At 36.5% G+C, this 15,285-nt stretch overlaps 1 non-coding gene across 1 annotated transcript; it reads left to right on the top strand.

Moving 5' to 3' along the window:
- The first annotated feature begins 14,505 nt into the window (after positions 1 to 14,505).
- On the top strand, positions 14,506 to 14,610 carry LOC120011620. The gene has a single exon (XR_005471065.1). It is a non-coding gene; the product is annotated as a small nucleolar RNA R71 (small nucleolar RNA).
- Positions 14,611 to 15,285: the final 675 nt, after the last annotated feature.

A 15,285-nucleotide genomic window follows, 5' to 3' on the forward strand; every position in this document is an offset into this window, starting at 1 on the left:
AAGTAGACCGATGTATTATATTTTGTGTTCTTAGAAGTCAAACTTGCTAGTTTAGATTTCGTACAATGTTTCGTTAGGTAAAGATGCCAATAGACCAAGTTAAGTTCAAAATTGCACGAAACGTGAAAAACTTGTCTATGCATCGAATTGAGCATTCCTAAAGCATCAAAGTGGACCATTGTACTCTATTTAGTATTCTTAGAAGTCTAACTTGCTAGTTTAGCATTCATACAACTATTCGTTCTGTAAAGATGTCAATAGGCCAAGTTATATTTGAAAATGCACAGTACGTGAAAAGCTCGTCTATGGACAGAATTGAGCATTCCTAAAGGATCAAGGTGGACTGTTCTACTCTATTTAGTGTTCTCAGATGTCTAACTTACTAGTTTAGGTTTCGTACAACGTTGCATTAGGTTAAGATGCCAATAGACCAAGTTATGTTTGAAAATGCACAAAACGTGAAAAGCTCGTCTGTGGACAGAATTGAGCATTCCTAAAGGATCAAAGTGGACCGTTGTACTCTATTTAGTGTTATAACATGATAGTTTAGCTTTCGTACAATGTTTCGTTAGGTAAAGATACCAATATACCAAATTAAGTTCAAAATTACACGAAACGTGAAAAACTTGTCTATGTATCGAATTGAGCATTCCGAAAGCATCAAAGTGGACCATTGTACTCTATTTAGTATTCTTAGAAGTATAAATTGCTAGTTTAGCATTCATACAACTATTCGTTCTGTAAATATGTCAATACACCAAGGTACGTTCGAAAATGCACAAATCGTGAAATGCTCGTCTATGGACAAAATTGAGCATTCCTAAAGGATCAAAGTGGACCGTTGTGCTCTATTTAGTGTTCTTAGAAGTCTAAAATGCTAGTTTAGCTTTCGAGCAACGTTTCGTTAGGTAAAGATGCCAATAGACCAAGTTATGTTTGAGAATGCACAAAACGTGAAACGCTCGTCTGTGGACAGAATTGAGCATTCCTAAAAGATCAAAGTGCACCGTTGTACTCTATTTAGTGTTCTTAGAAGTCTAACATGCTAGTTTAGCTTTCGTACATTGTTTCGTTTGGCAAAGATGCCAATAGACCAATTTATGTTTGAAATTACACAAAAACTTGAAAAGCTCGTCTATGGAGAGAGTTGAGAAATTCCGAACATCAAAATGGACCATTATACTCTGTTTAGTGTTCTTAGAAATCTTAACTTGCTAGTTTAGCTTTTGTACAACGTTTCGTTAGGTAAAGATGTCAATAGACCAAGCTGACGGATCGAGTTTAACACAAGAGGGGGAGTGAATTGTGTCCCCAAATTCCAATTGGAATCCCTTTTTCAATTTAAACAAATTAATGGCAATTAACAAGTAGCACACAAATTTGGACTCTAATGATTTTCCTAATCAATATTCAATCCAATGCAAGATGTGATACAATATAGTGAATGACCAAATATCAAATAATCAAGAATTGCACAAAACAGATTTTCAAGCAACACACTGCACACAGATTTTTCAACTCAGATTTTACCTATCAAATGATGTCAAAATGCAACGAAATTTTATATGCAATGTCACAACACCTTAATAAACACTATATCAAAATTTCAGATCAAAATTCAAAGTTTAAGGCAGTCTGCTAATCTCGGACAGATTAGGGTTTTGAAAATCCTGCAGTTTGAAACAAGTAGTAAATATAAACAAGTAAACAAAGAAATCAACACAGCGATTTATAGTAGTTCGGAGACCCTTCTTCTACGTCTACTACCTAGATTCACCAACCTAGGATTTTCCCAACTCCACTAAGGTGTGGTTTTAAGAGACCCACAAAACTCCTTACACCAAGGGTTTCTAAGAACTCCTTCAAACTTCAATGTTTACAATTTCCCCTAACAAAGGGAATTTCTCAATGGGATTTTCAGCCAAGGTTCTCACAGGTTACCTCAAAGGTATTTGGTATGGAACTCTCAAGATTACAGCAACACTCTCAAAGATAGGATTTTAAGAACAAGAGACGTTTAGATTGTAAGTAAACAAAGCCTAAAGGATATAGGAACTTCCCTTTTGCAAAAGCAAGAGTAGTGAGAAGTCCTTGATTGTAGAGGCTTGTATTGGAGAAGATTGTTGTAGCAAATAGCAAGAAAGCTTGATGATTGATGAACTTGATAGCAAGAGGTTTCTCTCAAGGATAATTTTTCAATTTGCTTCTCCAAGTTGTATGAAAGGGAAGATCTTCTTTTAAAGGCAATTCTCTCCTATGCTTGCAGCCATTGGATCAAATTTCAAGAGTTGATCTCTACCATCCATTGCAGCTCCTAATCTTGGTCATTGATGATTTGAGCAAACAAATCTCCACCATAGAGCATATACTTGGTTTTGAAGAGAGATCATACACACTAGCCAAGCAAAGCTTTATTGTTACTCTTGAGCCTTTCTTACCTGATTCTTATCATTTCCCCAAGAGCCATTTTCTTGCTTGCACAATCTGATTTCCAGAACATAAAAGGCCATTTTAAAACTTTCATTTCATACATTTGAGCCTTCACCACTTGATTCAAGCCAATTGCTACATATTCAAGGTCCACAAACCCTAGCAACTAAAATACTACAAAGCTGTCTAGATTTTCACCATACCATACCCAACTACCTAAGAGCCTTATTTGAACCTAAACACTTCCATATCTAGCTACTCAAAGAGCCATACCTTGATTTTAAACTTCTTCTCTACCCGACTACCATAAAAAGCCTATTTGAGAGTTCAACTTGTTGATTTGTGTTTCCGGTGAGACGAGGTGTATTGTTGATAAGAGTTTGTGTGGAGAGCTAGAAACCACACTGATTGTAAAGTTTTGGTGTTTGGCTTCAAAACACTGGTTGTATGAGTTCCACTTGACTCGATTGAACAAGCCATAGTGGAGTGTTTCAAATTCCCAAGGGTGACTTGCGGAGTGGAGTAGGCTTGGGTTAAGCCGAACCACTATAAATCTTTTTGCCCTCTTTACTTTCCAACAATTTCATTTTAGCATATCATAGTTGCATTGCATACTTGAAATTGGACATCTAGGGTGCTAGAATCAAGCTTGTGCATACGTTTGTTGAATCTGATTTTGTGCTTCATTACAACCTGTTTTGGTGTGTGATATTCATATTTGATCATTTGACTTGATTCTTGTGATTAAGTTTACTTTATGTGATTATCTTTGTCAACATTTATATTCAAATTGTTTAAATTGCTTCCGCCTAGGGTGAAACTCAATTGAAACATAAAAAGAGGTGACTTAGTCTAATTTGATTAAGTCCACAATTCACCCCCCTCTTGTGGTGCCATCCGATCCAACATCAACTAGCAATTTAGACTTCTAAGAACACTAAATAGAGTACAACAGTCTACTTTGATTCTTTGGAATTGCTAAACTCTCTCCATAGGTAAGCTTTTCACGTTTTTGTGTAATTTCATGCATAACTTGGTCTATTGGAATCTTTTGGCTACGAAATGTTGTATGAAAGCTAAACTAACAAATTAGACTTCTAAGAACACTAAATAGAGTTCAACGGTCCACTTAGATGTTTTGGAATTGCTAAACTCTCTCCATAAAAGAGCTTTTCACTTTTTTGTGCAATTTCAAACGTAACTTGGTATATTGGCATCTTCTGGTGACAAAACAATATACAAAAGCTGAACTAGCAAGTTAGACTACTAGGAAAACTAAATAGAGTACAATGGTCCACTTTGATGCTTTGCAATTGCTCAACTCTGTCCATAGATGAGCTTTTCACCTTTTTATGCAACTTCAAACATAACATGGTCTATTCACATCTTTACCTAATGAAGTTGAATGAAAGCTTAACTAACAAGTTAGACTTCTAAGAACACTAAATAGAGTACAATGGTCAACTTAGATTCTTCCAAATTACTCAACTCTATCCATAGACGAACTTTTCATGTTTTTGTGCAATTTCAAACATAACTTGGTCTATTGGCATCTTTACCTAATGAAACGTTGTACAAAAGCTAAACTAGTAAGTTAAACTTCGAAGAACACTCAATAGAGTACAACGGTCTACTTTGATGTTTTGAAATTTCTTAACTTTCTCCATGGACTAGCTTTTCACGTTTTTGTGTAATTTCAAATATAGCTTGGTCTATTGGCATCTTTACCTAACGAAACTAGTACGAAAGCTTAATTAATCAATTCTTTGGAATTGCCCAACTCTCTCCATAGATGAGCTTTTCGCGTTTTTGTGCAATTTCAAACCTAACTGTCTATATTGGCATATTTACCAAACGAAACGTTGTACGAAAGCTAAACTAGGAAGTTAGAATTCGAAGAACACTTAATTGAGTACAATAGACCACTTTGATGCTTTGAAATTGCTCAACTCTCTCCATAGATGAGCTATTCACGTTTTTGTGCAATTTCAAACACAACTTAGTCTTTTGACATATTTACCTAATGAAACGTTGTACGAAAGCTTAACTAGCAAGTTAGACTTCTAAGAACACTAAATAGAGTACAATAGTCCACTTTCATTGTTTGGAATTGCTCAACTCTCTCCATAGATGAGCTTTCACATTTTTGTGCAATTTCAGACATAACTTGGTCTTTTGGCATATTTACCTTACGAAACATTGTACGAAAGCTTAACTAGCAAGTTAGACTTCTAAGAACACTAAATAGAGTATAGTGGTCCACTTTTATTGTTCGGAATTGCTCAACTCTCTACATGGACTAGCTATTAATGTTTTTGTGCAATGTCAAACATAACTTGGTCTTTTGGCATATTTACCTAATGAAACATTGTACGAAAGCTTAACTAGGAAGTTAGACATCGAAGAACACTAAATAGAGTACAACGGTCCGCTTTGATTCTTTGGAATTACTCAACTCTCTCCATAGATGATCTTTTCACGTTTTTGTTCAATTTCAAACATAACTTTGTCTATTGACATCTTTACCAAACAAGACGTTGCACAAACGCTAAACTAGTAAGTTAAACTTCTAAAAACATTCAATAGAGTACACGGGTCCACTTTGATTCTTCGGAATTGCTCAATTCTCACAATAGATGAGCTTTTCTCCTTTTTGCGTAATTTCAAAAATAACTTGGTGTTTTGGCATCTTTTGATGGGAAAACGTTGTACGAATTCGAAACTAGCAAGTTAGACTTCTAAGAACACTAAATAGAGTACAACGGCCCACTTTAATGCTTTGGAATTGCTCAACTCTCTCCATAGACGAGCTTTTCATGTTTTTGTGCAATTTCAAACATAACTTGGTCTGTTGGTATCTTTACGTAACGAAACATTGTAGGAAAGCTTAACTAGCAAATTAGACTTCTAAGAACACTAAAATAGAGTACAATAGTCCACTTTGATTCTTTTGAATTTCTCAACTCTCTCCATAGACGAGCTTTTCACCTTTTTGTGCAATTTCAAACGTAACTTGGTGTATTGGCATCTTCACCTAAAGAAACATTGTACAAAAGCTAAACTAGAAAGTTAGACATCTAAGAACACTAAATAGAGTACAACGGACAACTTTGACGATTTGGAATTGCTAAACTCTCTCCATAGACGACCTTTTCGCGTTTTTGTTCATTTCCAAACATAACTTGGTCTATTGGCATCTTTACCTAATGAAGCGTTGTACAAAAGCTTAACTACCAAGATAGATTTCTAAGAACACTAAATATAGTACAACAGACCACTTTGATGCTTTGAAATTGTTCAACTCTATCCATAGATGAGCTATTCACGTTTTTATGCAATTTCAAACATTACTTAGTCTATTGGCATCTTACCTAACGAAACAAAATACAAAAGCTAAACTAGTAAGTTAGGCTTCTAAGAACACTCAAAGAGTAAAAGGGTCCACTTTGATGCTTTGGAATTTCTCAACTCTCTCCACAGTTGAGCTTTTCTCCTTTTTGCGCAATTTCATATATTACTTGGTGTATTAGCTTTTTTTGTTTACAAAACGTTGTACGAAAGCTAAGCAAAAGAGTTAGACTTCTAAGAACACTTAATAGAGTATTACGCCCACTTAGATGCTTTGGAATTTCTCAACTCTCTCGATAGATGAGCTTTTCATGTTTTTGTGCAATTTCAAACATAACTTGGTCTTTTGTTATATTTACCAAGCGAAACATTGTACGAAATCTTAACTAGCAATTTAGACTTCTAAGAACACTAAATAGAGTACAACGATCCACTTTGATTGTTTGGAATTGCTCAACTCTCTCCATAGTCAAGCTTTTCATGTTTTTGTGCAATTTCAAACATTGATTGTTCTATTGGCACATTTATCTAACTAAACGTTGTACGAAAACTAAACTAGAAAGTTAGACTTCTATGAACACTTAATAGAGTAGAACGGTCTACTTTGATGCTTTGGAATTGCTCAAATCTCTCCATAGACGAGCTTTTCACGTTTTTGTGCAATTTCATACATAACTTGGTCTATTGGAATCTTTTGGTTATGAAACGTTGTACGAGAGCTAAACTAACAAATTAGACTTCTAAGAACACTAAATAGAGTTCAACGGTCAACTTAGATGCTTTAGAATTGCTCAACTCTCTGCATAAAAGAGCTTTTCACGATTTTGTGCAATTTTAAACATAACTTGGCTATTGGCATCTTCTGGTGACGAAACGTTATACAAAAGCTAAAGTAGCAAGTCAGACTACTAGGAAAACTAAATAGAGTACAACGGTATACTTTGATGCTTTGGAATTGCTCAAATCTATCCATAAACAAGCTTTTCACTTTTTTGTTCAACTTCAAACATAACATGGTCTATTCGCATCTTTACCTAACGAAAAGTTGAATGAAAGTCTAACTAACAAGTTAGACTTCTCAGAACACTAAATAGAGTACAATGGTCCACTTTGATTCTTTGGAATTACTCAACTCTCTCCATAGACGAACATTTCACGTTTTTCTCCAATTTCAAACATCACTTGGTCTATTTGGCATCTTTTCCTAACGAAACATTGTACAAAAGCTAAACTAGTAAGTTAAACTTCTAAAAACACTCAATAGAGTACAAGAGTCCACTTTGATGCTTTGTAATTGCTCAACTCTCTCCAAAGATGAGCTTTTTCTCCTTTTTGTGCAATTTCAAAAATAACTTGGTGTATTGGCATCTTTTGATGGGGAAACGTTGTACGAAAGCTAAACAAGCAAGTTAGACTTCCAAGAACACTAAACATAGTACAACGGTCTACTTTGATGCTTTGGAATTGCTAAACTCTTTCCAGGAACAAGCTTTACACATTTTTGTGCAATTTTAAATATAGCTTGGTCTATTGGCATCTTTACCTAAAGAAACGTAGTACAAAAGCTTAACTAATCAATTCTTTGGAATTTCCCAACTCTCTCTATAGACGAGCTTCTCACGTTTTTGTGCAATTTCAAACCTAACGATGTCTCTATTGGCATACTTATCAAACGAAACGTTTGACGAAAGCTAAACTAGGAACTTAGAATTCTAAGAACACTAAATTGAGTACAACAGACCATTTTGATGCTTTGGAATTGCTCAACTCTCTCCATAGACGAGCTATTCACGTTTTTGTGCAATTTCAAACATAACTTGGTCTATTTGCATCTTTATCGAACGAAACGATATACAAAAGCTAAACTAATAAGTTAGACTTCTAAGAACACTCAATAGAATACAAGTGTCCACTTTGATGCTTTGGAAATTGCTCAACTCTCTCCATAAACGAGCTATTCATGTTTTTGTGTAATGTCAAACATAACTTGGTCTTTTGGCATATTTACCTAATGAAACGTTGTACAAAAGCAAAACTAGCAAGGTAGACTTCTAAGGACACTAAATAGAGTACAACAGTCCGCTTTGATTGTTTGGAATTACTCAACTCTCTCCATAGATGAGCTTTGCATGTTTTTGTGCAATTCCAAACATAACTTGGACTTTTTGCGTTTTTACCTTAGAAAACGTTGTACGACAGCTTAACTAGTAAGTTAGACTTCTAAGAACACTAAATAGAGTACAACGGTCTACTTTGATTGTTTGGAAATTCTCAACTCTCTCCATAGACGAGCTATTAACGTGTTTGTGCAATGTCAAACATAACTTGGTCTTTTGGCTTATTCACGTAACGAAACGTTGCACGAAAGCTTAACTAGCAAGTTAGATTTCTAAGAACACTAAATAGAGTACAACGGTCCACTTTGATTGTTTGAAAATTCTCAACTCTCTCTATAGATGAGCTATTAACGTGTTTGTGCAATGTCAAACATAACTTGGTCTTTTGGCATATTCACCTAACGAAACGTTGTACGAATGTTTAACTAGCAAGTTAGACTTCTAAAAACATTAAATAGAGTACAATGGTCCACTTTGATAGTTTGGAATTGCTCGACTCTCTCCAGAGTCGAGTTTTTCATGTTTTTGTGCAATTCCAAACATTGTTTGGTCAATTGGCATCTTTATCTAACAAAACGTTGTACGAAAGCTTAACTAGCAAGTTAGACTTCAAAGAACACTTAATAGAGTACAACAGTCTACTTTGATGCTTTGGGATTGCTCAATTCTCTCGATAGACGAGCTTTTGACATTTTTTGTAATTTCCTACGTAACTTGGTCTATTGCAATCTTTTGGTTATGAAACGTTGTACGAGAGCTAAACTAACAAGTCAGACTTCTACGAACACTAAATAGAGTTCAACGGTCCACTTAGATGCTTTGAAATTACTCAACTCTCTCCATAAATGAGCCTTTCACTTTCTTGAGTAATTTTAAACATAACTTCATCTATTGGCATCTTCTGGTGACGAAACGTTATACAAAAGTTAAACAAGCAAGTTAGACTTCCAGAAAAATTTAATAGAGTACAACGGTCCACTTTGTTGCTTTGGAATTGTTGAATTCTCTCCATAGAAGAACTTTTCACATTTTTGTGCAACTTCAAATATAACTTGGTCTATTCGCATCTTTGCCTAATGAAACATTGTATGATAGATTAACTAGCACGTTAGACTTCTAAGAACACTTAATAGAGTACAATAGTTCACTTTGATGCTTTGGGATTGCTCAAATCTCTCTACAGACGAGCTTTTCACTTTTTGTGCAATTTCATACATAACTTGGTCTATTGGAATATTTTGGCTATGAAACGTTGTACGAAAGCAAAACTAACAAATTAGACTAGTAAGAACTCTAAATAGAGTTCAACGGTCCACTTAGATGCTTTGGAATTGCTCAACTTTCTCCATAAATGAGCTTTCTTGTTTTTGTGTAATTTTGAACATAACTTGATCTATTGGCATCTTCTGGTGACGAAACATTCGAGTTAGACTTCTAGGAAAACTAAATCAAGTACAACGGTTCACTTTGATGCTTTGGAATTGCTCAACTATGTCCATAGATGAGCTTTTCATGTTTTTGTACAACTTGAAACATAATTTGGTCTATTCGCATCTTTATCTTTCTAAACGTTCTACGAAAGCTTAACTAACAAGTTAGACTTCTATGAACACTAATTAGAGAACAATGGTCCACTTTGATTTTTTGGAATTACTCAACTCTTTCCATAGACGAGCTTTTCATGTTTTTTTATCCAATTTCAAACATAACTTGGTCTATTGGCATCTTTACCTAATGAAACATTGTACAAAAGCTAAATTATTAAGTTAAACTTCTAAGAACAATCAATAGAGTATGAGGGTCTACTTTGATTCTTTGGAATTGCCAAATTCTCTCCTTACGAGAATAGAATATTCTTTTCCCAAGATTGTCAGTTAACTGATATGGATTTAATTGCAAGCGCACAAATCGCACAAGTAATATAAAGATGAGTAAATTATCGTTTCCACTAGGGATGTGTTGGCAAAAGAAATCAATGTCAAACAAGCTACAATTATGTAAATTGGAGAAAATGATTAGCGATTGGTTTTGATTTTTACTAAACTAATTAAAAAGAACAAAAACAAATCAAACACAAATATGAAATCAAGGATGGAAAGCACTAGGGTACTTAACTTCACCTCACCTATCCAATTCAATTCCCTTGATTCCTTAATCCCTAATTCATCTCTCAATAATGACAATCGATTTCTCAACCTATTCAATGTTCTATTCCTAGATACATCAAATGTATTTTCAATATAAATTCCTGTTATTCCTAACAATTGGATTAATATATCAAAAACTCATTACGAACTATGGAAATCATTTAGCAATTGCATAAGTCATAAACCTATATTCCTATGGTTCATGCACCCTATGTCATCTATGGCTTGAGGCAAACCCTAGATATCTCCTTCCGGTCTCAATCTAGGCAGCAAATCAATTGAATGATGGCCAAACACTCAAAAGCATTAATCACACCCATAGACAATCAAGAGAGAAAGAGAAATCAAGAAATAAGGAAATCAAGTTTATTGAATCTTCAAGGTTTGGTTACATTAAGACCCTAGTAGGAAATCTAGCCACTCATGGAAGCAAAATACATCATTAAACAAAGGAAATCAATCATAGAAACTAGGATAGAAAAGGAGAGAGGAAACCCCCTTGTAGATCCTCTTCTTCTCCAAGCTCCAAGGTGACCTCCAAGCTCTCCCATGGAGGCAGCACGAAATCCAGCTCCCCAGCCTCCAAGCTCTCCTCCAAAACCCTATCTTATGTCCTTTTATACTTCTCCAAACTCTTATGTAGTTTCCAAAACAAGTTGGGGTCGTTTTGGCTTAGAAACACGTGAATTCGGGTTTTTTTCACGAAACTACGCAGTGCTGTGAATAGTACTCCGATCGATCGGGAATAGTCCGATCGATCGGAAATCAGTACTGGGCTCCAAATCTTCATTTTGCACTCTTTTCCTCCCTTTCTTGCCTTGACACCTATAATATGCAAATATAGCTTTCTTAGGCAATATTAACTCTTAATCAACTCAAAATGCAATGAACTTATGTGTAAATGATGCACAAATGTATGTATATATTTGACACATCAAACACCCCCACACTTAACCTTTGCTCGTCCTCGAGCAAGTTGAGAATGAATAAAGGAGGGAAAGAGTATTTTCTGTTAAGCTCAAATGAAAAATAAAACAACAAAGACCTACTCCAAATAAGCAACTAATCTATGCCACTTTCGTAGGGCTCACGATGACACTTAGCATGTGCCACAAGCCTTTAAACCCCTAGGTGCCCCTAGTAGGAGGAGTTGTGTCTCCTGAGGGTTTACCAGAATGATACCCACAAACATTAAACAAATTCAATGCCAAAATTCATGTCATCAACAAGAGTATAAAACGGATTCACAATTGCAACCCTATCCACATTAACAAACCAAACATTAGGGCATTCAAACCAATAAAGGCATTCCTTCAAGAATCTTATCTCATCCACTTTGCTTATAAATTCTAGAATTGATGCACATAATGGATTTCATTTGATATTTGGCTTCAAAGTGACCTAAACAATGGCCATGTAGTCTTCCAAGAACAATAAGCATCCAAAAGCAAATACAATGAGCATTTATTCAAACTTCATTCTTATTCACATTTTTTTTTCTTTCTTTTTCTTCTCAAAGGTGACTTGTGCAATGTTCAACCTCCTTAAGCTTTCTAAATGACTCATGTAACGAGCTTTCGACCAATGACTCCCAATCCAGTTGGCTTAGGGCACTAGGTGTTAAGACACCCCAACGGATCTAATTACCCAAGTCAAAAAGGCTACGAGGTTAAACTTGTCACCAAGGTACTCTAACATTCATTTCCTACCTTTTTACGCGAAACTCATTGCTTGCTAGGCAAGAGGCCCGGTTACTCAGCAGAGAACTTATGAAAGAAACCATTTATTAATAAACACAATTTTTTTCTTCTCTTTTCTATTTTTTTTCTTTTCTATATATTTTTTTTCTCTTTTTAATTGCTCAAGTAGTGCTACTTAGAATCAAATTGATCTCAAACAACCACAAATGCCAAAGTCAAGTCATATTTCATACCCCACAATCAAGTGTTCCATATTCACAAAGGCACAATGGACAAAACAATGCTCAAGATAGGAACAACTCAATTGGAAAGAATGTCCATAGCAAGATCCATCAATGCTTCAAAGATCACAAAATTCATCCAAATACACTCAAGAGTGACATGGCACAAGGCATTTGAAGTTAAATTTATTTTTTTTTTTACGAAAACGAGACATCTAAATTCCCACCCCCACACTTAAAATATGCAATGTCCTCAATGCATGGAATAGGTGAAAATAAAATAAAAAGATAGGGATAGAATAATACAACCTGGGTTGCCTCCCGAAAGCGCTTGGTTTAAAGTCTTCAGCCCGACTCCCCTTTGTGAATTCAACCGGGATCCTTGAGGGTTGTGGTGTAGACTCCCCTTGATGGCTTCTTAGGATTGACATTTGATTGCTTAGGTGCCATGCAAGGAGCATAAGCTTTCATCACCACCATTTCCTTAGGATAGACATTTTTCTTCATTTTCTTGGTCTTCATCTTCTTCTTTTTCTTGCTCTTCTTTTTCTTCTCCTTGGGATCTTCAATTTGAGGCTTTTGAACTTCAATTGCAGCTTGTGAGGCTGTCTTAGGAACTTCATGCTCAACCTTGGAATTTTTGCCTAAAAGAACTTCCACCGGAATATATGGAACTTCCTTCTCAAGAGTGTCGGGGATGATCATGTCAATATGCTCTACTTGGAGGCATTGTTGAGAAATCTCCTCTTGCCTCCTAGTTCCAAACACTTTAAAAGTGATTTGGTCACCTCCCGCACCTCTCAAAGTAAGCTTCCCTTTTTCAACATCTATCAAAGCTCTCCCGGTGCTCAAGAATGGTCTTCCCAAGATTATAGGAGTAGTGGGGTTGGCCTCCATATCCAAAATAAGAAAATCAACCGGAAACATAAGATCACCCACCTTCACTAAGACATCCTCTACCATGCCAATAGGATACTTGATAGATCTATCCGCCATTTGCAAAGACACTGTGGTTGGACTAATCTCCTTCATCCTAATTTGCTTAGCAACCGACAATGGCATCAAATTGATGCTAGCTCCAAGATCACATAAAGATCTTTCAATCAAGATGTTTCCAATGGTGCACGGAATTGTGAAACTTCCCGGATCATCTTGCTTAATTGGGAGCTTCCGTTGCACAATGGCACTACATTCTTCGGTTAACTGTATCTTTTCATGCTCCTTCAACCTCCGCTTCTTGGATAAGATCTCCTTCATGAATTTGGCATAGCAAGGAATTTGCTCTAAAGCTTCGGCAAAGGGGATGTTCACTTGAAGCTTCTTGAATACCTCCAAAAATTTAGAGAATTGATCGTCATTCTTCTTAGTGCTCTTCAATCTTTGAGGAAATGGAATTGGAGGAACATAAGGTTTGACTGGAGGTGCAGAAAGAGAACTATCGGGCCAATCTAACTCAACTGCATACCGGGGTTGCACATCCCTGCTCTTCTGCCTTTTTTCAACATTTTCAGCGTGATCTGCAATTGTCCGATCGATCGAAAATTGGGACGATCGATCGGATTTTGGCTCTGTCTCGATTTCATCTTCAGCTGGAATTGTGGTCCGATCGATCGGAGAGGATGTCCGATCGATCGGAGATGGGCTCTGTAACTTTTCAGCTGCATTTTCCTGCAATTCTACATTTTTTAGTTTTTTCGCTTTTTCAGCATCTAGATCAGTAGCAGTTTTCACTAGATTCCCATTCCGTAGAGTAATAGCATAGCAATGATCTTTCCCTTTCGGATTCACCTCCGTTTGGCTAGGGAGTCCCCCTTTTTCTCTAGATGATAAAGCATTAGCTAGTTGCCCCACTTGTATCTCAAGATTTCTAATGGAAGCCCCTTGATTCTGAATCAATGAAGCTTGAGTTTGTAATGCAGAATCAGTCTTGCTAATGAAGTTGTTTGTGTTGTTGGCTAATGCTTCCATACTCCCGGCCATCTTAGCAAACATTTCATCGATGTCCCTCTTCTTCTCTTGGGGCTGAATTTGTTGAGGAGGAGGATTCTGCACATTTTGAGTGTTGCTCCAAGAAAAATTTGGATGATTCCTAAACCCTGGATTGTAGAAATATGAGTATGGATCATTTCTTGGCCGATTGTAATGCCCACCTCCAATATCATTAGCTTGCTTGCTTTGAGAAGAAGATGCATTAGTAATCAAACATTCTCCGGTTTGATGGCTAGCACCACAATAATCATAAGATATGAAAGGCATTCCTTGAACCGCATGCACTCCTTGATGAGAATTCACCGTTAAAGCGTCAATCTTTTTAGCCATAGCGGCCAAGACGGTCATCACATCGGCATCTCTTGAATTACCTTGCCTTTGTGGTAGCCTCTCCGTAGGCCAAGAAGTATTTGTCTTGGCAACCTTCTCAAGCAAAGTTCGAGCATCCTCTTGAGATTTAGTCATAAATGAACCACCCGCAGCTGCATCTAACATTTGCCTCGTGGACATACTCAATCCGGAATAAAAAGCTTGATAAACAATCCACTCCGCAAGTCCGTGATTGGGACAACTCCTCAAGATAGCTTTGAACCTCTCCCAAGCTTCATGGAAAGATTCAAGATCAAATTGGGAGAAAGTCATGATATCATTCCGGATTTGAACCGCTTTCGCCGGAGGGAAAAATTTAGATAGAAATTGCTCTGAAAGCTCATCCCATGTAGTGATGGAATTGGGAGGAAGTGACATCAACCATGCCTTAGCTTTATCCCTCAAAGAGAATGGAAATAACCTCAAGAGAATAGCATCCTTAGAAGCTCCGTGAATCCCAAAAGTAGTGCACACATGCAAGAAAGAGCGAAGATGGACATTGGGCTCTTCATGAGGAAGACCATAGAAAACCACCGAGTTAGAGATAATGTTGATGATAGCCGGCTTGATCTCAAAATTAGTAGCATTGATAGGAGGATAGCGTATGCTTGAAGGGTTTGTATCCCAAGTAGGCTTAGCACAATCCTCAAGAGATCGAGGATCAAATTGCCTAGGAGAGTTTTCAACCGCTTCATCACCATTTCTTCCATTAGCACCTCCACCATTACCATTACCATCATTCACAATTAAAGCTCCAACAAGATCACCAACATTCCCCCTTTCTTGATAGTCTCCCATGCCTTCCATTTGATTATTAGTAAGCTCCCGTCTAAGATTGTGAAGAGTCCTTTCAATCTCCAAATCAATACCAATTAATTCCGGTTTAATAGAATGTCTTCCCAAGCTCATACAAGAGAAAGAATTTCTACAGAAAAATAAAAACCAATTAACACAATTGAAAACC

Source organism: Tripterygium wilfordii, chromosome 12 (assembly GCF_013401445.1).
Source record: "Tripterygium wilfordii isolate XIE 37 chromosome 12, ASM1340144v1, whole genome shotgun sequence".
Lineage (NCBI taxonomy): Eukaryota > Viridiplantae > Streptophyta > Magnoliopsida > Celastrales > Celastraceae > Tripterygium > Tripterygium wilfordii.